General features: G+C 44.8%; 1 long non-coding RNA gene across 1 annotated transcript in view; it reads right to left on the bottom strand.

Annotated features, from left to right (window-relative positions):
- Nucleotides 1–2,151: 2,151 nt before the first annotated feature.
- LOC135058723 (uncharacterized) overlaps nt 2,152–26,107 on the bottom strand; it is a 58,310-nt gene continuing 34,354 nt past the window's right edge. Inside the window, exon 2 of the long non-coding RNA XR_010245152.1 lies at nt 2,152–3,278. This is a non-coding gene — a long non-coding RNA (uncharacterized LOC135058723). The remainder of the gene's footprint in view (nt 3,279–26,107) is intronic.

Genomic DNA, 26,107 nt, shown 5'->3' with positions numbered 1-26,107 from the left:
CTAAATCATAATATATGACCCTGAATGTTTCTGTTATACGATTCGATTTCATTTTTCATTATTACTTTAATCTGGGTCTGTTGGTTGACCCAGATACAAATGTTTATACAAAAAAAGTTGATACATTGATTCAATTTCATTGCCGAATTGTACTGACCTGCCTTTTTTCTACGCTAGAGACTCGAGGATATGAGGTGGAGGGAGGGGGCTGGGGCCAGTGCCCCCTGGCACTTCTTGTAACTGCGAGAGGATGGTTGGATTGTGGCTATTTCTCTCCATCGTTAGATACTGATGGCGGATGATTCATCAGACATCCCTAATGTTAGGGATAGCTCCCATTGTTCCATAATGTCCTGGAACGTGGGAGGACTTAATACCCCAATTAAAAGAAAAAAGATCCTTACACACCTCCGTAGAAAACGCCCCTCTATAGCCTTCTTACAGGAGACACATTGGAGACTGGGGGATGAGTCTACACTACGTGCCCCCTGGATAGCGGAGTGTGTACAGGCCTCTTACTCTTCTAAATCCAGAGGGGTGGCGATTGTATTTCACAAACATTTGAGATATGAAATCCTACAATCCATTGCGGACCCTGAGGGTCGCTACTTAATACTTGACACACTGATTGAGGGCAACAAATTTACACTAGTAAACCTGTACGCACCCAATGTTGCAACTGGAGAATTTTTACGTCATCTTACGCAGATTTTGGCTAGCAGGGTTAACTTCACCCTAGTGGTGGGTGGGGATTTCAATACAGTAGATGACCCTACATTGGATAAATCATCTCACATCTCGAGGCCATCCTCCCCATGCTGGCAATATATACGGGAAATGAGAGAGGTTCTACATTTGAGTGATCCGTGGCGCCTATTACATCAGACAGACAGATCCTATAGCCATTTATCTAGAGTGTACGGTTCGTTGTCAAGGATAGATTATATTCTCCTGGCTGACCATTTTCTAAATCAGATCAAAGGAGCTGCTTTGGATGACATACTCATCTTAGACCATGCGCCGGTGAGGTTAGAGGTATATGCTGGCTCCTGTGCGGATGTGGACTGCCTTTGGCGTTTCCCTGACTATTTGTCCACTTCAGATGAATTCAGGAAATTTCTATTGCACTCATGGAATAATTTCGTGGATGATAATATAGAGCATTGGGATAACTCTGTGCTGTTCTGGGAAACGTCAAAGGCGGTACTACGAGGTCATATAATTGGCTACGTGGCGAAAAAGAGAAAAGAAAGTTCCAAACAATATCATGAGTTATATGCAGCCATGTCCCATAGCTTTACCGCCTACAAAACTAACCCTTCTGAGACTCTCTTAGAAATATATCTACGTGATAAAAAATTACTGGATGCCTTCTTAACGGCCCAGGCACAACAGCGTCAAGACTTTACTAAATTTCACTATTACAAATGGGGAAATAAAACTGGGAAGTTGCTTGCCACTATGTCCAAAGCTAGAAGGAAGCGTTCCTTTATTACGGCTCTAAAAGATGACACTCAGAATGTAACCCACACTAAGACTTCTGATATCTTGACACATCTCAGTGACTTTTACACTGAATTATATAATCCTATCGCCCCACAGGAAGAATTACAGAGGGCTTTTCTGACTCAGGCAAATTTACCGACACTTAGCTCAGAACAGAAAGAAGCATTAGAGGGGGACATTCGGGAGGACGAAATTGAAACGGTTATAAAGTCATTACAGCCAAACAAATCACCGGGACCTGATGGGTTTACTGGGTCTTATTATAAACTACTACAGCAAGAACTCATGCCGACGTTATTGGAACTTTATAATAAAATCTATAGGGATCACCCCATATATACGACATTCTCTCAGGCATACACTACTCTTATTCTTAAACCAGACAAAGATCCACTATTAGCGGATTCTTATAGACCCATTTCTCTTTTGAACTCCGATTTTAAAATTTTCACAAAGATCATAGCAAATAGACTACAACTTATTCTCCCTGATTTACTGACGGAGCATCAATATGGTTTTGTTCTAGGACGCCAATCAGTCAAGGCAATTCGTACGGCCATTGCGGCGACGGTGGCGTCTAGAAATGCCCCTACTTCGAACTACATGCTCTTAAGCCTAGACACACACAAGGCCTTTGACACTGTATCATGGCAGCATCTATTTACTGTGTTACATTACAGAGGGTTTACAGAGACTTTTATAAATGTTATTAAATATCTTTATACCGCTCCGACAACCTCTTTATTGGTCAATGGCAAACGGGGTCCACGGATCTCGATGCAAAGAGGTACAAGACAGGGATGTCCCCTGTCACCCCTTCTATTTAACTTATCCATAGACCCCCTCTTCCGGGTACTTCAGAACTCAATGACCTATCAAGGTATTCCAATTGGGGATAAAGAAATAAAACTGTCAGCATTCGCGGATGATGTGCTGGTTTATATTGGGAACCCTAGGGATTCCTTACGGGATATCTTAGATCTATTGGATAACTTTGGACAAATTTCGGGTTTCCAAGTTAACCTTTCAAAATCCATAGGGCTAAATTTGAAACATGGGGTAAGGTGCCCGGGATGGGGGAAACAGATACCTATAAACTGGGCTAACACTTACATAACATATCTAGGCATTAACCTTCCGAAATATCCCTCGGAACTATATAGGCTGAATGTTAAGACGACAATAACTCACATTACGAAGGATCTTGAAGGATGGAATCATTTAAAGCTTTCATATTTAGGGAGAGCAGCCTTAATAAAAATGTGTACATTTCCAAGGTTACTATACACTTTACAATCCCTCCCCAATCCCTCCCGATATTGCTTAGTAGATCAGATCTGTCCCACATAACCAAACTATTCCGACAGTTTATCTGGAAAGGCAAGAGAGCTCGTATTGCCATGCATAAATTACAACAACCAAAATCTAATGGCGGAATTAACTTCCCTAACATTTTGCTTTATAACCATGCATCTTTGTTGAGGTTCTTAAGGGACTGGTTAAACGACACAGACACTTATGCAAACACACATCTTGAGGAACAATTCATAAAATCTAAAAACTTGACAAACTTCCTCCACTGTATGGAGGCAGACTGCGATCGAGATTTACAGGATAATCCCCTTCTGTGGTCGGTGTATAGCCTTTGGCACTCCTTGAGACGATCCGGAAACTTAGGGAGACATAAATCCTTGTTTCTACGGTTTCTGGGTAATCCTGACTTCCAGCATGGGGAGGCGAGGTCCCCCTTTAAGATGTTCCATGATGAGGGTCTACAAGACATAGGACAATTAGTCAACACAGACACAGGGAAGCCTCTCACATTTACTCAAGCGCAGGAAAAGTTCCCATTCATACGAGATTATCCGTTGGCCTTTCTCCAGTTGCAACATTATACCTGCTCGGTTCTTAGTACATTGTCAAAAGAGGACTTGAATAACACACTAGACGCCCTACTACGCACGCCTCCGGCAACGAAAAGGGCCCTTTCACTGCACTATAAACGTTTAAGCACTCAGTTAGATCACTCTCATTCGGACTCGGGAATGCACAAATGGATGTCAGACTTCCCTAACCTAACATGTGATATACTTCTACAAAATTTACTAAAATCCTGCAAACTCTTGCCTTCAGCACAATACCAGGAGATGTTTTACAATATAACTCACAGAGCTTATTTCTGCCCATATAAACAACATAAGGCGGGTATGACGGATTCGGACAATTGTCTGAAATGTCACGCTCCCAAAGCGGACCTGTTGCATTGTTTCTGGTCGTGCCCACTGCTCCGTCGCTTTTGGCTTCTGATACGCCAATATGCTATGGAGCATTTGGTAAATTTTATCCCTTTTACAGCAGAGTGGGCATTGTTTGGAATAATTCCAACTGGGCAGAGAGTAACGAAAGGGGGTAGACGATTGCTGCTGGCAATTAGTGCAGCAGGACGTAAAGCGATCCTACAATCTTGGATAGACAAGAATCCTCCTACTATGTCATTATTCAAAGGGAAGCTGCATCATATATTTCAGATGCATTGGATAGAAACATCTTTGCAAAAAGACAAGCTAGTAGAGCAATTTTTTGAGTCCTGGGAAAGCTATGTGGCTACTCTTCCGGTAGATTTCCAAACTAGAATCCAAAATTCACTAAAACACACTGAATCTTTCGAAACAAGAATGGCGATTGGAGATCCTCCCATACTGCTGATGGATTAGGGGTGGGGGGTGTCGCGGGGCCTCGGCCTCCTCATATCTCTGCTATGATTCGACTGCCAGGTCTTTAGTACAAACTCTTGATTTGCAATTTTTTTTTTACATGATGTTTGTGAGATTGTGTAAAATATAGAAGATCCACTAATGAACGCTCAATGTTCTCTTATCATCGTGTTGTGACGCTATTCAAATGTACTTATTCATTGTCAATGCAACCGAATTTGTAACAATGAAGCAATGTTATAATAAAAATGGTATACGTTTAAAATAAAAAATAAAAAAACGGTGTGCAAGTGTACCTAGAAGAAATAATGCTGTTTTGAAGAAAAAGGGTGGCCACACAAAATATTGATTTGATTTAGATTTCTCTTCTGTTCATTCACTTTGCATTTTGTTAATTGATAAAAAAAAACAATTTACACTTCTATTTTTGAAAACGTTCTTACTTTGCAGCACTTTATTGATGCCTAAAACTTTTGCACAGTACGGTGTATTTATTTCATTATAACATATACTGTATGGAGCTAGAAGCATTGTTGTCCCAGATTTCTGTCCATTTTTTATTATCCAGATTAATTACCAGATCTGTTTCCCAGGCTAGTAGCGTATATAAATCAGAAATGAAACCTTTGTCTGAGGAGCGTCTCCAACATCTGGTCTCAAAAGTTGTGAGAGGCCTACTGACAAGGGTAGATTTGATTTTGGAGTTGAAATACCTAATCTGTTGGAAACTGAAAAATCCTTAGATAGGAGTGCCGTTTGCTCTTGTATCTGGGAAAAGTGGGGGAAATAAGAGTCACTGGTGATATCACTGATATCACTGATATGTTTTTCTCTTTTCATAAGATGAAGGATGACCTACTCATACCCTGTATGAAATCAGCTTAAACTTCCTGTTTGCCTTATTCAGCTTCAGTTGGAGTTTTGCTGCTATCAGTTGCATGCTGGGAATACAATTGCTATCACATCGCTGATTTAGGGTAGCCCACTGCCCGTGCAGCCTGGCTGTGAAGGCAATCAAGAAGCTGCCCTTTTTCCCATTGCAGCCGGTGTGTGTGAAGTCACACGGCTGCCCCAGAAATGTCCCACCCCTGTTTTCGCCACATCACCCCCACTATGCCACGTTGCAGCACAGAGGCCAGGCAGAGGCGTTCGTAACAATGCAATGTGACCACATTGGCCTGCCCATGCACGTGCAGAACGGGACCTGGGCATGCACATGATTAGCCCAATGAGATCGCATTGCATCTGTGATGCAAGCTGAATAGGGCCCGAACGAAAGACTACTGGGTGGGATATAACATTCATGGTCTTGTGAATCCTCAGAAGCTACAGGAGGGAAGAGACAGTCGACAGTCCAAACTTGTCAGCCTCAATATCAACCCAGACTCTCCGTGCACCATTAGTACACAATTGTACACAGTGGGAAAGCTGTGACGCATAGTAATATCTCTTGAAGTTTGGGATACCCAAACCTCCATCCCAAGAGGGATGCTACAAAAGCTTAAATTTGAACCAAGGGCGTTTATGGGCCCAAATAAGTTGAGAAACAGTATCAGAGACCCTTTCTGTTTGGGAGTGGTACAGTACCAAGATACCCCGAATGCAAGGGGCCACAAAATATGGTCAAAAGTTTTCTCTGCATCCAGTGCTAGATGAGTGAGGGGATTTTCTGTCTATGAATAGAACAGATTAAAATGATAGCCCTTCTGATGGTGTAAGAGCTTCCGCAGTATAGCAAATATATATTGATTCAAGCTTTTTCGCATTGATTGAGATATTTACTGTTAATCACAGATGTGTTGATATATCCTTAAATACTGCACAGATATTCAGAAAACTGTATACTCAGAATATTATATTCAAAGCATGAATTGTTCAAAGACTGATTGGCTAAATTTATTGGCACGCATTATTCCTTTGTTCTCAGACTATAAAAATAAACCCGTAATAGGCCCTGGGCGGGTCAGCCATGATCTCTCCAGGTTACACATAATCCTGTGTGTGATCTTTTCATTTACTGACCTCCAACCGGTTGCTAAAAGAACAGAGTTCTGACTGATGATTGAAGAGAGTTGATAGACCAGACCTAGGGTGGTCAAAGTACCCTAACATTTCTGGGGGCATCATTCGGGGATCTTCCAGTATCTCCTCCACTGGCAACAAATCCTCTGATCTCTCAGGAACCGCTGATATAAAAAAAATGGTAAGTGAGATTTAATGTGTAGATTTCTACCTGCTAACTTGACTCAGTGTTTCTTGTATGTATCTGTGGAAGTCCAGTTGGGAAGATCAGAGAATATCTTAAAGAACCCAGTGTCAGTCAGAAGTAATTTTTTTTAAGGTACCATACATGTACGTCATATTGTTGAATTGTGGGTAAATATCTTCAGCTAATTTGTCACAAGTGCACAGGGGGAATTAATCAAATATCCAGGAAACTTTTAAATTTTGATAATAGTAATACAGGTTTATTAAGAAAACAAAACTGTTTAAAAAAAACAAGGTGGCGTATGGCCAAGGTATACTCTAATGCTGATAAACAGTTTGAATTGATAAATAACCAAAGAGGTGTATGCAAATCTTGTACCTGGGTTGTTGTGTTAGGAAAATACAAAGGGTCCGTAGCACCGAGATTGGTGGCAGTTACAAGCACTGAAGTCACATTTGGTTATGTGGAAAATGATGATGAATTTTACTGTACAATAGGTTGCCATTTAAAAAGGGAATTGTTGGAACATTACATTGAGAATGATTGGTCTAACATAATAACCTATTGGCCTAGGAACCACATAATCCAAGGTTTAAGACCCATTTGCCCATACAGCCCGTACTGCCGTGTACACAGATAACAGACATAGCAGTGAGGGGGTATCCAGAAGACAGGAAAACCAGATATAAGAGATGGTCGAGAGTCTGTCAGATATAGTACTTATTGTCATTCTTTGTCTTGGGATCCTTGCACTGTTGTATGTACTCGGTCGATATGCTTTTGAAAAGGTGGGGGGAGTCGGGTGTCTGCTAGACAATGGAACCAGTGCCAGTAACTAGATTCTCCTGCACACATTGTACTGCATATATTGTAATTCAGACTGTAAGATCAATAGCACCTAAGGTGGTAGGAATTCTACCAATCCAATCAGTTCCCGGTGCATATTTTAAATAAAAAACCCACCCTTGGGAAAACCTTACACTTATAGTGGGAACACATGTTGGTACCCCAGTTGGACAAGGGAGGCAAGGTAATTCGCATTCTCCTATTGTATGTCCCTATGCAAGACAGTTGAGGGGTAGAATTGGGTCAGTGACAAAGAACAGTTGCTGTCTGAAAGGAAACAAGGGATAAAATTAATGGTAGACCCAATAGCAAGGAGACTCAGGTATGATTGCCCAAGGTGCACAGGATGCATAATTTTCCAAACACAAGGGGAACGTATTCCAAGAATAGTGGGGAGTTTACCAAGAACACAAGGGACAAGCAGGAGTCTTTATAGGCAGGGGGATAGACCCTTGGAGTAACTTAACTATAATTTTAGGGACGCACCTCAGTGATCCAGAAGAAATAATCTATTATGCAGGTCTCACTAGGGTAGCAGTACTAATAGATTTTCCACCATTACAGGGAGGAAGGGGCAACACTACAACCCCAGTCATTTGTCCACAGATGGATTTAAGGAGCTCTTTAGGTGCAAGGATAGAAGAAATTCTTCAGAGTCAGCATCTCACAAGGAGATTTTGAGTCCCTTATACAGGGTTACTAAAATACTACATCAGGAGGGGTTCCGCGCACGCACACCCAGGCATGGGAGCGCGGCTTGTAAAAATGTCAGGGCCCGACAAACCCGTGGATGTTGTTAGTAACAGGGAGGGGAGGAAAGCTCTGAAAGGAATAAGTAAAATTTTCAAAAGAGCAGGCTTTCCGTCAGAGGGGACACTAGACCTAGAGAAATGGGAAAAATTTGCCTTCTGTAACAAGAGTTGAATAATTAAACATAATTGTAGAGATCAAGTATCCATCTGGATCACTGTAGCAAAAGAATTAGAAGCAGAAAATAGAAGAAGAGATGAGGAAAATGATTTCCCCAATGTACCAGAGTACCCAATAGCACCACAACCAGTGTTAAACTCACTGCCTGTAACATCAGCAACAGCACCTCCACTCTATGCCCCACCCCTATACTCAGACATGCATGCACACCCAGGTACCCCTAGTATGAACAGAATGGAATCGTCTACAGGCTCACTAACAGTGAAATTAAGAAGAGATGAGCCAGGAAAGGAGTGGTGAATAGTCAGCCCTATCTTGAAAGGATCTGTGGTTGAAAACCCGAATGGTTTACCTGAGCTATGTGTACAGAGCATGCCTCAGTGTCCTGATACTTTATCACAGGAAACCCCAACAAGATCAAACCAAAGAAACTGGCCACCTAAAGCTCCCCTTATGTTTAACCGAGTGGTGGACACCTGGAATCAAGCTATGAGTCCAGGAAACAATAGTCCACAATCAGGAACTATAAGTGAAAGGGTGCAATTCAGGCGGAGAGGAGAAACAAGGAGTCAAGACACAGCCTCTACAGCTTTTCATGCCCAGGTACATAATGTACAGAATAAAATGACACATTTTCCGGAAAGATTGTGTCCGGTATGTCAGTTTTGTGTTCCAGAAGGATATGAACACTGCCCAAATTGTGGAAACTGGATATCACCCCATGAACCAACATGCCAAGATATCTATGCAACTAAAAATGCTGAAAGACGGTCATCACTGCCTATTTCTCTGTATCCAGTACAAGTGCAGAGAATACGCAACCCAAATGATGCAACCAGGGTGAACGAGTCATATATCATTCAAAGCCAACACCACAAACCATGGTATGGCAACGATATTGCAAGTATAGTTGCCAAGTCCCCAGATCCTAGGAAAAATCCAGCAGCATTTTATGACTATATGGAAAGAATTCAAGCCATATGGACACCAGCATGGGTTTACTACCACCAGTTGTGTGAGGCTATACTAGGACCAGGAACTGCTCAAACAGTGAGCACCATGTTAAAAGCAGATGCAGCAGATGATTGCCCAGCCATAGTGGACGCCCTGACAGAGGAAAATAGAACAACGTTTGAGAGTGGACAGATGTATATGACAAGACTTAAGAGATGGTGTTATGAACAGAAGCTCAGAGCACCAGCAGCCCCAGATTTGAAACAGGAAAAGACTGAGTCCATCAGAACTTACTATGATAAAGTCACTATACGACACACTGATGAAGGTTATGCAACGGATAACCCTCAACATAAAGACTGTTAAAGACTAAATTCCTAAATGGGTTGTCAGAAGCCTACAGAACTCAGTTGTTCCAGGTCAGGCTAGAAACCTCTTATATGGAACTTGATGCAATAGTTCAGGTGCTAGAAGGAATGGAGGAAAGGGAGAATGAAAAAATAAGAAAAGCCAAAGAAAAGAATGCAATACCGAAGGTAACAGTACACATTTTATAGGAACAAAACAAGTGGAAAATCAGAAGCCCAACACAAGGGGCCACTGGAAGAAACTCAAAAGAAGAAACCAAGCAAGATGACAGAAAATGTTATTTCTGCAAGCAAGAAGGACATTTCAAAAAGAATTGCAGGAAATACAAGGAATGGTGTGAAAACCTCCCTGTCAAAACACCATCTGAACAAGAAAATGATCAAGTGACCCTTGTACTGCCAACAGGTCACCAATATCAATGCATTATAGACTCTGGAGCAAGCCGAATAATTTTACAGCAACAGGAGGTACCAACTGAATTAATGACCACTGAGACACTTCTAGCAACTGGTTTAGAAGGAACTACAGTGGAATTAAAGGAAAGTAAACCTATGGTATTAACCATTAAAAACATTGAAACTCCCATTCCGGTCCAATTCCTTACGTCTAGTACTTGCCCAGTAAACTTATTAGGAGCAGATGTTCTGAAGTTGATTCAAGCCTGCATATAGTACACACCAAAAGGAATTACATTTTCCAGTAAGTTACCAGAGAAGGTTCATCAACAGATGGAAGCAGCCATACAGATATATTACATGAGACAAGATTCCAACCCAGCACCAAAACAAAATCTGGCTGATGTACCTGACTGGTTAAAGGCAGTACCAGAAAAACTCTGGTCCAAAGGAAAGACTGATGTTGGACACATGCGGGTTCAGCCAGTACAGTTACAGCTGAAACCAGGAACGCAACCAGTATCAATCAGACAATATCCTCTCACAGAAGCACAATCAAAGGCCATAACCCAGCAAGTGGAACAATACAAGAAGGTGGGGGTCATTAAAGAATGCAAAGAATGCAGAACCCCTTTTAACTTTCCTCTGTTTCCCGTGAAAAAAACCGAACCAGTACAAATGAAGTTCAATACAGGCTTGTGCATGATTTAAGAGAAATCAATAAAAGACTGATTATCAATACTCCAATAGTACCTAATCCTCACACTTTACTCAATCAGATTCCAACTGAAGCCGCATGGTTCTCAGTAATCGATCTAGCAAACGCATTTTTTTCTGTCCCATTTACAGAAGAAAGCCAGAAGTTCCTAACATTCACTCATGAAGGTAAACAATACTGTTGGACACAATTACCCCAGGGGGGAGCAACAAGTCCATCAGACTTCTTAGAAACAATGGCATTAATCCAGCAGAAATGGAGACCGCACTTTACAGACACCCAGCTGGTTCAATATGTTGATGATCTGCTTATTGCTGCACAGACAGAAGAGAAGTGCAAAAAGGAAACAGTATCACTGCTCATCTTTTTGGCAGAAGAAGATTGCAGTGTCAAAAGACAAACTACAGCTAGTACAGAAAAAAGTTGTCTTTTTAGGCACCTTACTGATGAAAGGACAAGAGCAATAACTCAGGCAAAGACTCCAAGAACATTAAAAGAAATCAGAGCTTTCCTGGGCCTTATTGAATACTGCAGAGAATGGATACCCTCAGCCTCATTACTGATGCAACCTCTATATGAGTTAACAAATAAGGAGGCGTCAGCAGAAAACAGGGACACCATTGAAGAAGCAGTAAGAAAACTAAAGCAAGCCATAATAACAGCCCCAGCATTGGGATTGCCTGATTACAAAAAGCCTTTTAACCTATTCTGCAATGAAGACAAAGGGCATTCTTAAGGTGTGCTCACCCAAAGACACGGAACAAAACAAAGACCAGATGCATACTATTTAGCCCAGCTGGATCCCATTATCAGAGGAGCACCATCTTGTGTCTGAGCAGTGGCAGCAGCAGCAATACTCAAGGAGAAGGTAGCAGACATTGTGCTTGATCATCCACTGTGTATACAAGTACCTCACGCTGTAACAGAAATACTAAGTCAAGCAAGAACCAAGCATCTTTCTGCAGCCTGACTTACCAAATATGAAGTAGCACTATTAAGCGCCTCCCATGTCACCATCACAATATGCACTGTACTAAACCCAGCCACACTCCTTCCCATCAATGATTCAAAAGAGGGGAGGAGAGGGGGAAATGGTGATGATGGTGAATCGTCAGATGAGAAAAATGCTGCTACAGACGCAGAAAATAATCCACAAAAATTCCCACATGATTGCCTAGCCCTCATGGAATTAGAGACTTTACCTCTTCCTAATGTCCAAGATACACCACTGGACAATCCAGACAAGAACCTGTTCGTCGATGGATCAAGATATTATGATAATGGATCCCTAAGGACAGGATATACAGTAACAACTGAAACTGAAGTCATAGATTCTGGACCATTGCCACCAAGCATGTCAGCACAAGAAGCAGAACTCATAGCAATGACTAAAGCCTGCATACATTCTGAAAACATGACCGCTAACATCTACATGGATTCATGCTATGCTTGGGGAGTGTCCCAGGATTACAGCGCTATTTGGAAAAGTAGGGTCTTCAAAGGTGCAAATGGAAAACCCATCAAACATGCCAGTTTGATTATGGAACTCTTTAGAGCACTGGAACTACCTAAAAGGATTGGAATAATCAAGGTACAAGCACATACTAAGAGCCAAACTATGGAAGCTAAAGGAAATGCATTTGCAGATGCAGAAGCCAAGAGAATTGCCTTACAATCAAAAGAACCTGAGCAAGTCTTAGTAGCTCAAGATGTGAAGCAAATGCCCAGTGAAGAGGAGTTGATCAAAATTCAACAACAAGCATCACAAGGAGAAAAGAAGAAATGGACACGATTGGGAGCAGAAGAAAATGAACATGGACTTTGGAAGTCAAGAGAATTGAAGTACTGTCTACCAGCAGCTCTATTTCCACCTATGTTACAAGTAGCTCATGGACAAGTACATAATTCAAAGGAAGCCATGGTGAATAGAGTACAAGAGCATTGGATAGCCCCAAGCTTCAATAATGCTGCAACAAACTTTGTAGCAGGATGCTGGATCTGTGGAATCAGCAATCCAGGACAAAGAACCAAGACACCTCTAGGAACTATACCCAAAGCCCCTTACCCATTTCAGAGACTACAAATTGACTATATACAGTTGCCACAAAGCGGTCCGTATGAATTTGTACTAGTAGCAACGGACATGTTTAGTCACTGGGCCAAAGCCTGGCCAGTGAGCAAAGCCACAGCAAAAACTACTGCAAAGAAACTGATAGCAGGAGTAGTATGTAGGTTTGGGGTACCTGAGGTTATAGAATCAGATAGAGGTACACATTTCACAGGAGAAGTCATGCAGCATATAATGAAAGATTTGGGGGTACAGCAGGCCTTCCACGTGCCTTACAGGCCTCAGGCCAGTGGGAGGGTGGAACATCTGAACTTTGACCTTACGCTAAAACTACAGAAAATGATGACAGAAACCAAAAGAACTTGGCCAGAATGCCTACCTATAGTCTTGATCAATATTAGGACCACACCTATGAGCTCCAAGAACAGGTTGTTATTATCCACAACAGTTACAACATAATCATGGTGATTTAACAGGTTATGTACAGGAGGTCTGTAAAATGTTGACTAACCTCCATTGCCAAGTGTTTTCTTCCATTCCAGACCCAGAAGGATAAGCTACGCATAAGCTAAATCCAGGAGATTGGGTCTATTTAAAAAGACATGTGAGAAAGACCTTTGAACCAAGATATGATGGTCCATGTCAAGTGCTGCAAACCACGCCTACCTCGATTAAGGTGAAAGGTCACAATACTTGGGTACACGCCTCCCACTCGAAGAAGTTGACAGTGACTCTCCAACCAGAAGAATGAAGATGCTTATCCTTTGGTTGTTGTTAGGGGTAATCCCCATGGTTTGGGCTATAAATCCAGGGGACTGGTTTACTGAAAGGGAGTAATGATGGGAAGCAAATTCTGCTCTGATATATCTGGCAGACTACTGTTGTCCTGTGCAACTGAGCCATGGCCGTTCCTGACTACTATCTGTCAGCATTTGCCAACATCCTTCTCCACCTCTCGGCAACCTCTGGTATGGGAAAATTACATTGGACTCATTGTTACCGGAGTCCCATCAGGATTGTGTTCTAGTCATCAAGACACTGCCATATCTTCTCTCCTCAGTCTTTTAGCCTGTCTAATCTGGAATCTCTGGTCTACTGGGTGAGCTTCTACTGCTGGAGGAATTAAGTCCAGGGGCCCCCTAAGTATCGGTGTGCGCAACAAGGACTAAGAGAACAGCGGAGTGTTGCTAATGGTGAAATGCCTCTTGAGGGCTCTGGCAGTCATACCCTAACAAAAATGGAGTTTACCTCGACTAGTCCAAAGCAGCTACATTCTCAATTAGTTTAGAAGCTCTCTACGGAACCTTGCAAGTCCAAGTATCCAGTCTTTCGTAACAATATTATATACTAGTGGTTATTTATATAATGCACACATATTGTGCAGCACTTTACAAACAATATTTCAGTCAATCAAATCAGTGCTTACTCCAGTGGGTTTTACAGTCTATATATCCTAATCTGCACATTCTGTCTGGGACATGGGTAACAGAATTGCAAGTAGAAGCCATATAGGTGAGAGACAAATAGTGCTTGTAAACTTCTGAAAGAAATGAGAGGTTAGGAGAAAAAGATGGAAGATTATGGAAGAGTGATGCTGGAGAAGACCAAGTAAAGAGAAATGGACACTGGAGCACAGCAAAGTAAACTATAGGGTAAGTGAATACAGAATTAGAAGAAATAGAGCGCAAAGAAGGCAACAATTAGAGAATGATTACAATAACCAAACACCTTATGGGGGAATAAAATAAAAAAGACAATTATCCTGGGGGGGAAAGAAAGTGCAAACTCTTTGACATTGTTATTGTATTTGTAGTTAAATGTAGGATGAGAAACGATTGCTTTGCTGGTGTGGTACAGTACTCAGCAGTAAGCAGTACCAGCAGCATTTGGTGTGGTACAGTACTCAGCAGTAAACAGTACCAGCAACTTTTGGTGTGGTACAGTACTCAGCAGTAAACAGTACCAGCAACTTTTGGTGTGGTACAGTACTCAGCAGTAAACGGTACCTGTAGCTTTTTAGTGTAGTACAGTACTCAGCAGTAAGCAGTACCAGCAGCTGTTTGGTGTGGTGCAGTACTCAGCAGTAAGCAGTACCAGCAGCTGTTTGGTGTGGTGCAGTACTCAGCAGTAAGCAGTATTAGCAGTTTTTGGTGTGGTACAATACTCAGCAGTAAGCAGTACCAGCAGCATTTGGTGTGGTACAGTACTCAGCAGTAAGCCGTATTACCAGTTTTTGGTGTGGTACAATACTCAGCAGAAAGCAGTACAAGCAGCTGTTTGGTGTGGTACTGTACTCAGCAGTAAGCAATACAGCAGCTTCTTGGTGTGGTATAGTACTCTGCAGTAAGCAGTACTAGCAGTGTTTTGATGTGGTACAGTCCTCAGCAGTAAGCAGTACTAGCAGCTTCTTGGTGTGGTACAGTACTCAGTAGTAAGCAGTACCAGCAGCTGTTTGGTGTGGTGCAGTACTCAGCAGTAAGCGTACTTAGCAGTTTTTAGTGTGGTACAGTACTCAGCAGTAAGCTGTATTAGCAGTTTTTGGTGTGGTACAATACTCAGCAGTAAGCAGTACCAGGAGCTGTTTGGTGTGGTACAGTACTCAGTGTCACACCTCGCGGGCAGCGGCGGCCGCGCTTGCCTCTGCGGGTGTCCTGGATGGCCTGGCGTCTCTCTCCTCCGGCGGTCTCGGGGGTCCGGCGTCGGGTCGGCGGGTCTCTCCGGCGGCTCCCGGAGCGAGGGCGCCGCCATGTTGATTGGGATTAGGTAGGCGGAGCGGGACTGACGTCATCTGCCTGCTCCGCCAATCAGGCAAAGGCGGGAGGTTTAAAATCAGACGCCGAGCAGGGAGCCGGTGCCTGTGTATCATCTTTCTGCCTGTCAGAAACCGTGATCTCCAGAGCTCCCTTGTTCCTGTTTCCGCTGTGCTTCCAAGCAAATCTGTGTTTCCAGCATCTCAGCGTTTCCAAGCACCTCCGTGCCTCCAAGCGCCCGAGCGCCATAACGCACCTCCGTGCCTCCAAGCGCCCGAGCGCCATCACGCACCTCCGTGCCATCAAAGCACCCGAGCGCCATCAAGCACCTCCGTGCCTCCAAGCGCCCGAGCGCCATCACGCACCTCCGTGCCTCCAAGCGCCCGAGCGCCATCACGCACCTCCGTGCCATCAAAGCGCCCGAGCGCCATCAAGCACCTCCGTGCCTCCAAGCGCCCGAGCGCCATCATGCACCTCAGTGCCTCAGTACCTCAGCACCTCAGTACCTCAGTACCTCAGCGTCTCAGTACCTCAGCACCTCAGTGCCTCAGTACCTCAGCACCTCGGTGCCTCAGCACCTCAGCACCTCGGTGCCTCAGCACCTCTGTGCCTTCAGTGCCTCAGCACCTCAGCGTCTCTGTGCCTTCAGCACCTCAGCACCTCAGCGTCTCTGTGCCTTCAGCACCTCAATATCACCAGCACCTCTGTACTTCAGCACTCAGCACTTTTGCCAGTCTTGTTTTTCAGGAGACCTTCAAGCATTCCTCCGTGATTCCTGCTTACGGTTTTCATCCAGTATGAAGAAGACCTACATCCGGCCATCTCTATTGCGACCCAGTAGCGGTTCCTCTTCCCGGTCACCGGAAGAAGCCCCGAGTCCACAACACCCTTCGACCAGGTCAGTGATAGTATACACAGGCCACATGGACTCGGGGAATCGGAACCCAGAAGCGAGTGCCATCCAAGATCTGGTTTCCCGTGTTCAGAGTCAGGTAGCAGCGCAAAACCAGGTGATGCGGTATCTCCAAGAACTATCCGGCAGGCTGGATCAAATTCAGGTTTCCCTGGCTTCAGTAGTCCCGGTTCCAGCTCCGGTGCCCACTCCAGTAGTCGTCACCGATAATGCTCACGCAGGGTCCGGTACCAGGTCACGCCTTCAGCTTCCCTCTCGCTACAACGGCAACCCGAAGAATTGCCGTGGTTTTCTTAACCAGTGCGAGGTACAGTTTGAACTCCTCACACACAACTTTCCCACGGATCGATCCAAAGTAGCATACATTATTTCCTTGCTTGAGGGCTCAGCGCTGGAATGGGTGTCTCCTTTATGGGAGCGATCTGATCCTTTGGTTTCCAGCTACACCAATTTCATCTCATCTTTCCGCAGGATCTTTGATGAGCCTGGCAGAACGGCCGCTGCCTCTTCAGATCTTCTCCGAGTTCGACAAGGCTCTCGTTCAGTGTGATTCATTTTCAGACCATAGCCTCTGAATTGCGCTGGGATAATGATGCCTTACGGGCCGCTTTCTGGAACGGGCTGTCCGACCGTCTTAAAGACGAATTGATTACAAGAGATTTGCCAGATTCTTTGGAACAGTTGATCTCGCTCTGTGTGAAAGTGGATCTCCGCATGCAGGAACGAGTTGGCGAACGTTCTCGGTCTGATCGATGCAGATTCCGGGCTCCTCCGTCTAAACAATCGGTTACGACAGCTCCAGATGAACCCATGCAGATTAATCGGTCTTGACTGTCTCCAGAGGAGCGACAGTGTTGGCGTGAGAATAGACTTTGCCTCTAATGTGGAGCCGCGGGTCACTTTCTCAAGTCTTGCAAAGCTCGCCCGGGAAACGGGCAATCCTAGCCTGTTCCGGGGAAGTCAAGCTGGGTGTGGTTTCTCAATCTTCTCCAGAAGTGGACTGTTTACTCTCAGTGTCTTTGTCTACTAAAACAGAAGTCAAAACTGTTATGGCTCTTTTGGATTCAGGAGCTGCGGGGAATTTTATTTCTCTCCCCTGCGCCCAGAGTTTGGGCTTGAAATTACAGTTGGTCGAGCGACCTATTACGATAACAGCTATTAACGGTGTTCAAATTCCTAACGCCTTGATTACGAGTCAGTCTGAGTCAATTCAGCTACAAGTGGGAGCTTTGCATCGTGAACAACTGAAGTTTCTAGTTATTCAGGATATGTCTCATGATCTCGTTTTGGGTCTTCCCTGGCTCAGAGTTCACAACCCTCATGTCGACTGGGGGTCGACACAAATAATTTCTTGGAGTCCTTTCTGCCGATTGAATTGTCTTACTCCTGTCGTTCCACTCCGTGCATCGGCCAAGTTGGACGTGGAGTTAGTTCCTGAGGCTTGTCGAGAATTTTTAGATGTCTTCTCGGAACAGGCGGCTGATAAATTACCTCCGCATAGGGCCTGGGACTGTACTATTGAGCTCATTCCTGGGAAAATGCCACCCCGAGGTCGCACTTATCCTTTGTCGGTTCCAGAGACACAAGCTATGTCAGAGTACATTAAGTCGAGTTTGCAGAAGGGGTTCATCCGTCCCTCCACTTCCCCAGCGGGAGCTGGCTTCTTCTTTGTAAAGAAAAAATATGGAGGGCTGAGACCATGCATTGACTATCGTGGTTTAAATGAAGTCACCATTAAAAACAAGTATCCTCTGCCGCTCATCACAGAGCTTTTCGATAGAGTGCGTGGAGCTCGAGTATTTACTAAGTTTGACCTAAGGGGAGCATACAACTTGATACGTATTCGACAAGGAGATGAGTGGAAGATGGCTTTCAATACTAGAGATGGGCATTATGAGTACCTGGTAATGCCATTTGGCCTCAGCAACGCCCCCGCCGTCTTTCAAGGATTCATTAATGAAGTCTTTCGGGATATGTTGTATCTGAATGTAGTAGTCTATTTGGATGACATTTTGATTTTTTCAAAGAATCTTTCTGAGCACCGACTACAGGTTAAGGAAGTACTCCTTCGGTTGCGCGAGAATCATCTTTATGGCAAAATCTCCAAGTGCACCTTTGAGGTTCCTTCTATTTCCTTTTTGGGCTACATTATTTCTGGAACTGAATTGCATATGGATCCGGAGAAACTCTCGGCCATCCGGGATTGGACTCAACCTCTTTCCTTGAAAGCAGTGCAACGATTTCTAGGATTCGCAAATTATTATCGGAAATTTATAAGAGGTTTCTCTACTATCGTGGCACCTATTACGGCTCTGACTAAGAAAGGGGCTGACCCAAGCAATTGGCCTTCTGAAGCAGTAGCAGCGTTCAAATAGCTGAAGACCGCCTTTATATCCGCTCCCGTACTTCAGCAACTCTAGATCTCTCTGCTGCTTTTGACACTGTTGACCACTCTCTTCTCATACAAACACTACAATCCCTAGGTCTTCAGGATACAGCCCTTTCTTGGTTCTCATCCTACCTATCTAATCGCTCTTTCAGTGTTCACTTCTCTGATTCTACCTCCTCTTCTCTACCTCTATCAGTTGGAGTACCGCAAGGCTCAGTCTTAGGTCCTCTGCTTTTCTCAATCTATACCTCCTCTCTTGGTAAACTAATCAGCTCCTTTGGATTTCAGTATCATTTGTATGCTGATGATACTCAAATCTACCTATCCTCCCCAGATTTGTCACCACCAGTATTGGCTCGTGTCACTGGATGCCTGTCTGCCATTTCATCTTGGATGTCATCTCGCCACCTCAAACTCAACATTTCCAAAACCGAATTAATTATTTTCCCACCAGCTAAGAGTAGTTACCAACCTGATATCTCTATAACTGTTGACAATGCAACTATCCACCCCACCCCACAAGCTCGTTGCCTAGGTGTCACCCTTGACTCTGAACTGTCCTTTGTTCCACACATTCAATCTGTCTCTAAATCATGTTACATGCACCTTAAAAACATATCCAAAATACGCCCTTATCTTACACAAGACACTGCAAAAACTCTAATCCATGCACTCATCATCTCCCGCATTGATTATTGTAATAGTCTCCTTACTGGTCTTCCCAAACATAGGCTATCACCACTTCAATCCATTTTAAATGCAGCTGCGAGGCTAATCTTCCTCGCCAGACGTTCTTCATCTGCTGATCCGCTCTGTCAGTCCCTCCATTGGTTACCGGTATTCTACCGTGTCAAATATAAAATACTTTTACTTACATACAAGGCTATAAACCAAACTGCACCATCATACATCTCCTCACTCATCTCAAAATATCTCCCTACCAGACCTCTCTGCTCTGCACAAGATCTGCGTCTCTCATCCACATGTATTACCTGTTCCCACTCAAAATTACAGGACTTTACCCGGGCTTCACCCACTCTGTGGAATGCACTCCCACGCACAATAAGACTCTCCTCTAGTCTCCAAACCTTTAAACGTTCTCTGAAAACTCATCTCTTCAGACAAGCCTACCAAATTTCAGACCCTCACACATAACCTTCAAGGCTTCCCTATCAAGTTACATCCCCTCTGTACAGTCCACATAAACTCACATTTTGTCTTCCAATATTGCTGGGTGATCATATCATATACAACCCATTAAGAACCTAGCAACCTGGGTAACCATTATGTGACAAGTAGCATCTATCCTTGTGTATCAATGCCTATTTCCCTATAGATTGTAAGCTTGCGAGCAGGGCCTTCCTACCTCTGTCTGTCTGTCTGTCTTTGCCCAGTTTTGTTCTATAATTGTTGTTCTAATTGTAAAGCGCAACGGAATATGCTGCGCTATATAAGAAACTGCTAATAAATAAATAAATAATAAATTCAGCAGCCAGATTTCCTAAAACCATTCTTTCTGGAGGTTGATGCTTCCACGGTAGGCATAGGTGCTGTACTCTCGCAGTACGCCTCAGATGGGAAGTTGCATCCGTGTGGGTTTCATTCTCGCAAGTTCTCCCCTGCTGAACTAAATTACACCATTGGAGACAAAGAGCTACTGGCAATTAAATCTGTGTTAGAAGAATGGAGGTATCTTCTGGAGGGTGCTAAACACTTAATTACAATTTTTACGGATCACAAGAATTTACTGTATCTAAAGACGGCCCAATGTTTGAATCCCCGTCAGGCAAGATGGGCGCTCTTCTTTACCAGATTTTCCTTTATCATCAAGTATCGGGCTGGAACTCTAAATACCAAGGCGGATGCCCTATCCCGTTCAGTGATGGCTTCGGATGAGGAGAATACAATGGAGAAGGCATTAATCCTTAGTCCCATCTCTATTTCTGCAGCTCCCACTAGGTTGGGCCCTCCTCCTGGAAGAATGTCGGTACCAGTTAAATTTCGACCGAAACTGTTGCAGTGGGCTCACACTTCTAAGTTTTCTGGTCATCCGGGAGTTCAGAAAATGTGGGAGTTTCTGCGAAGATCATACTGGTGGGACACTATGAAAAAAGATGTTCAAGAGTATGTCAATTCGTGTCCTCCATGTGCTCAGCACAAAACTCCACGTCTGCCGCCTGCGGGTTTGTTGCATCCTTTGTCCATTCCTAAAAGGCCTTGGACTCATATCTCGATGGACTTTGTTACTGAATTACCTCTCTCTAAGGGTCATAACACCATTTGGGTGATCATTGACCGATTCTCTAAGATGGCACATTTTGTTCCGTTGACCGGATTACCATCCGCTTCCAAGTTGGCCCTGTTATTTATTCAGGAGCATTTCCGCCTGCACGGGTTACCTCTGGAAATAGTCTCAGATCGGGGAGTACAGTTTACAGCAAGATTCTGGAGAGCCCTCTGTTCAACTCTACAAATTAAACTCAAATTCTCTTCTGCTTACCATCCACAGACTAATGGGCAAACTGAATGCGTCAATCAGGATCTAGAGACTTTTCTCCGTGTTTACCTTTCCCCTTCTCAAGATAACTGGGTGGAGTTGTTGCCGTGGGCTAAGTTTGCCCACAACCATCTATATCATTCTTCAACTGGTGAGTCTCCCTTCTTTATTAATTATGGATTTCATCCCCAAGTTCCGGAGTTGCCCATTTGTCCTCCAGAAGAAGTTCCTGCTGCAGCTTCAACTCTCCGACATTTCACCCAAATCTGGAGCAGAGTTCATGCCAATCTTAAGAGAGTTTCCGGTCGCTATAAATTCTTTGCGGATAGGAAATGACGAGCAGCTCCTCAATATAAGGTTGGTGACAAGGTATGGTTCTCTACCCGCAATCTTCATTTGAAAGTACCCACTATGAAATTTGCCCCAAGGTTCATTGGTCCTTTCTCAGTGCTGCAAGTCTTGAACCCGGTCGTTTGCAAATTGGAGTTGCCTTCCCACCTTCGAATTCCAAACTCCTTCCACGTCTCTCTCCTCCGCCCCCTCATTCTAAATCGGTTCCACTCAGCATCTCCTAGGCCAACTACTACAGTGTCTGAAGCTGGGACAGAATTTGAAATCAAAGCTATTCTTGACTCTCGTTATCTTCATAAAAAACTACAGTACTTGGTAGAGTGGAAAGGTTATGGTCCTGAAGAGAGAAGTTGGATCAATGCTACTGAGGTAATGGCTCCCCGACTGGTTCGGATCTTCCATTCCAGACATCCAACTAAGCCCGGAAAGTGTCCAGGGGCCACTCCTGGAGGAGGGGGTACTGTCACACCTCGCGGGCAGCGGCGGCCGCGCTTGCATCTGCGGGTGTCCTGGATGGCCTGGCGTCTCTCTCCTCCGGCGGTCTCGGGGGTCCGGCGTCGGGTCGGCGGGTCTCTCCGGCGGCTCCCGGAGCGAGGGCGCCGCCATGCTGATTGGGATTAGGTAGGCGGAGCGGGGCTGACGTCATCTGCCCACTCCGCCAATCAGGCAAAGGCAGGAGGTTTAAAGTCAGACGCCGAGCAGGGAGCCGGCGCCTGTGTATCATCATTCTGCCTGTCAGAAACCGTGATCTCCAGAGCTCCTTTGTTCCTGTTTCCACTGTGCTTCCAAGCAAATATGTGATTCCAGCATCTCAGCGTTTCCAAGCACCTCCGTGCCTCCAAGCGCCCGAGCGCCATCACGCACCTCCGTGCCTCCAAGCGCCCGAGCGCCATCACGCATCTCCATGCCATCCAAGCGCCCGAGCGCCATCACGCACCTCCGTGCCTCCAAGCGCCCGAGCGTCATCACGCACCTCCGTACCATCAAAGCGCCCGAGCGCCATCAAGCACCTCCGTGCCTCCAAGCGCCCGAGCGCCATCACGCACCTCCGTGCCTCCAAGCGCCCGAGCGCCATCACGCACCTCCGTGCCATCAAAGCGCCCGAGCGCCATCAAGCACCTCCGTGCCTCCAAGCGCCCGAGCGCCATCACGCACCTCAGTGCCTCAGTACCTCAGCACCTCAGCGCCTCAGTGCCTCAGCACCTCAGCACCTCAGCACCTCTGTGCCTTCAGCACCTCAGTGCCTCAGCACCTCAGCACCTTAGTACCTCGGTGCCTCAGCACCTCAGTGCCTCAGCACCTCAGTACCTCAGCGTCTCTGTGCCTTCAGCACCTCAATATCACCAGCACCTCTGTACTTCAGCACTCAGCACTTTTGCCAGTCTTGTTTTTCAGGAGACCTTCAAGCATTCCTCCGTGATTCCTGCTTACTGTTTTCATCCTGTATGAAGAAGACCTACATCCGGCCATCTCTATTGCGACCCAGTAGCGGTTCCTCTTCCCGGTCACCGGAAGAAGCCCCGAGTCCACAACACCCTTCGACCAGGTCAGTGATACTCAGCAGTAAGCTTTATTAGCAGTTTTTGGTGTGGTACAATACTCAGCAGTAAGCAGTACCAGCAGCTGTTTGGTGTGGTACAGTACTCAGCAGTAAGCAGTATTAGCAGTTTTTTATGTGGTAGAGTACTCAGCAGTAAGCAATACAGCAGCTTCTTGGTGTGGTATAGTACTCAGCAGTAAGCAGTACTAGCAGCTTTTGATATGGTACAGTACTCAGCAGTAAGCAGTACTAGCAGTAGAGATGAGCGGGTTCGGTTTCTCTGAATCCGAACCCGCCCGAACTTCATGGTTTTTTTCACGGGTCCGAGCAGACTCGGATCCTCCCGCCTTGCTCGGTTAACCCGAGCGCGCCCGAACGTCATCATGACGCTGTCGGATTCTCGCGAGACTCGGATTCTATATAAGGAGCCGCGCGTCGCCGCCATTTTCACACGTGCATTGAGATTGATAGGGAGAGGACGTGGCTGGCGTCCTCTCCATTTAGATTAGAAGAGAGAGAGAGAGATTGACCTGATTTACTGGAGCTTAGGAGTACTGTAGAAGTGTAGAGAGTGCAGAGTTTACTAGTGACTGACCACAGTGACCACCAGACAGTGCAGTTTTGTTTTATTTAATATATCCGTTCTCTGCCTGAAAAAAACGATACACACAGTGACTCAGTCACATACCATATCTGTGTGCACTGCTCAGCCCCGTGTGCTGCATCATCTATGTATATATATCTGACTGTGCTCAGCTCACACAGCTTATAATTGTGGGGGAGACTGGGGAGCACTGCAGTGCCAGTTATAGGTTATAGCAGGAGCCAGGAGTACATATTATATTAAAATTAAACAGTGCACACTTTTGCTGCAGGAGTGCCACTGCCAGTGTGACTGACCAGTGACCTGACCACACTGACCACCAGTATAGTTAGTAGTATACTATATTGTGATTGCCTGAAAAAGTTAAACACTCGTCGTGTGACTTCACTTGTGTGGTGTTTTTTTTTTATTCTATAAAAAACTCATTCTGCTGACAGACAGTGTCCAGCAGGTCCGTCATTATATAATATATACCTGTCCGGCTGCAGTAGTGATATATATATATTTTTTATATCATTATTTATCATCCAGTCGCAGCAGACACAGTACGGTAGTTCACGGCTGTAGCTACCTCTGTGTCGGCACTTGGCAGTCCATCCATAATTGTATACCACCTACCCGTGCTTTTTTTTCTTTCTTCTTTATACATACATACTACTACATCTCTTTATCAACCAGTCTATATTAGCAGCAGATACAGTACAGTACGGTAGTCCACGGCTGTAGCTACCTCTGTGTCTGCACTCGGCAGTCCGTCCATAATTGTATACCACCTACCCGTGTTTTTTTTTTCTTTCTTCTTTATACATACATACTACTACATCTCTTTATCAACCAGTCTATATTAGCAGCAGACACAGTACAGTACGGTAGTTCACGGCTGTAGCTACCTCTGTGTCGGCACTCGGCAGTCCGTCCATAATTGTATACCACCTACCCGTGGTTTTTTTTTTCTTTCTTCTTTATACATACATACTACTACATCTCTTTATCAACCAGTCTATATTAGCAGCAGACACAGTACAGTACGGTAGTTCTTGGCTGTAGCTACCTCTGTGTCGGCACTCGGCAGTCCGTCCATAATTGTATACCACCTACCCGTGGTTTTTTTTTCTTTCTTCTTTATACATACATACTACTACATCTCTTTATCAACCAGTCTATATTAGCAGCAGACACAGTACAGTACGGTAGTTCACGGCTGTAGCTACCTCTGTGTCGGCACTCGGCAGTCCGTCCATAATTGTATACCACCTACCCGTGTTTTTTTTTTCTTTCTTCTTTATACATACATACTACTACATCTCTTTATCAACCAGTCTATATTAGCAGCAGACACAGTACAGTACGGTAGTCCACGGCTGTAGCTACCTCTGTGTCGGCACTCGGCAGTCCGTCCATAATTGTATACTAGTATCCATCCATCTCCATTGTTTACCTGAGGTGCCTTTTAGTTGTGCCTATTAAAATATGGAGAACAAAAATGTTGAGGTTCCAAAATTAGGGAAAGATCAAGATCCACTTCCACCTCGTGCTGAAGCTGCTGCCACTAGTCATGGCCGAGACGATGAAATGCCAGCAACGTCGTCTGCCAAGGCCGATGCCCAATGTCATAGTACAGAGCATGTCAAATCCAAAACACCAAATATCAGAAAAAAAAGGACTCCAAAACCTAAAATAAAATTGTCGGAGGAGAAGCGTAAACTTGCCAATATGCCATTTACCACACGGAGTGGCAAGGAACGGCTGAGGCCCTGGCCTATGTTCATGGCTAGTGGTTCAGCTTCACATGAGGATGGAGGCACTCAGCCTCTCGCTAGAAAAATGAAAAGACTCAAGCTGGCAAAAGCAGTAGCACCGCAAAGAACTGTGCGTTCTTCGAAATCCCAAATCCACAAGGAGAGTCCAATTGTGTCGGTTGCGATGCCTGACCTTCCCAACACTGGACGTGAAGAGCATGCGCCTTCCACCATTTGCACGCCCCCTGCAAGTGCTGGAAGGAGCACCCGCAGTCCAGTTCCTGATAGTCAGATTGAAGATGTCAGTGTTGAAGTACACCAGGATGAGGAGGATATGGATGTTGCTGGCGCTGGGGAGGAAATTGACCAGGAGGATTCTGATGGTGAGGTGGTTTGTTTAAGTCAGGCACCCGGGGAGACACCTGTTGTCCGTGGGAGGAATATGGCCATTGACATGCCTGGTGAAAATACCAAAAAAATCAGCTCTTCGGTGTGGAGGTATTTCAACAGAAATGCGGACAACAGGTGTCAAGCCGTGTGTTCCCTTTGTCAAGCTGTAATAAGTAGGGGTAAGGACGTTAACCACCTCGGAACATCCTCCCTTATACGTCACCT

Source organism: Pseudophryne corroboree, chromosome 1 (genome assembly GCF_028390025.1).
Source record: "Pseudophryne corroboree isolate aPseCor3 chromosome 1, aPseCor3.hap2, whole genome shotgun sequence".
NCBI classification, from domain to species: domain Eukaryota; kingdom Metazoa; phylum Chordata; class Amphibia; order Anura; family Myobatrachidae; genus Pseudophryne; species Pseudophryne corroboree.
This window is presented reverse-complemented; position numbering and strand designations above follow the sequence as displayed.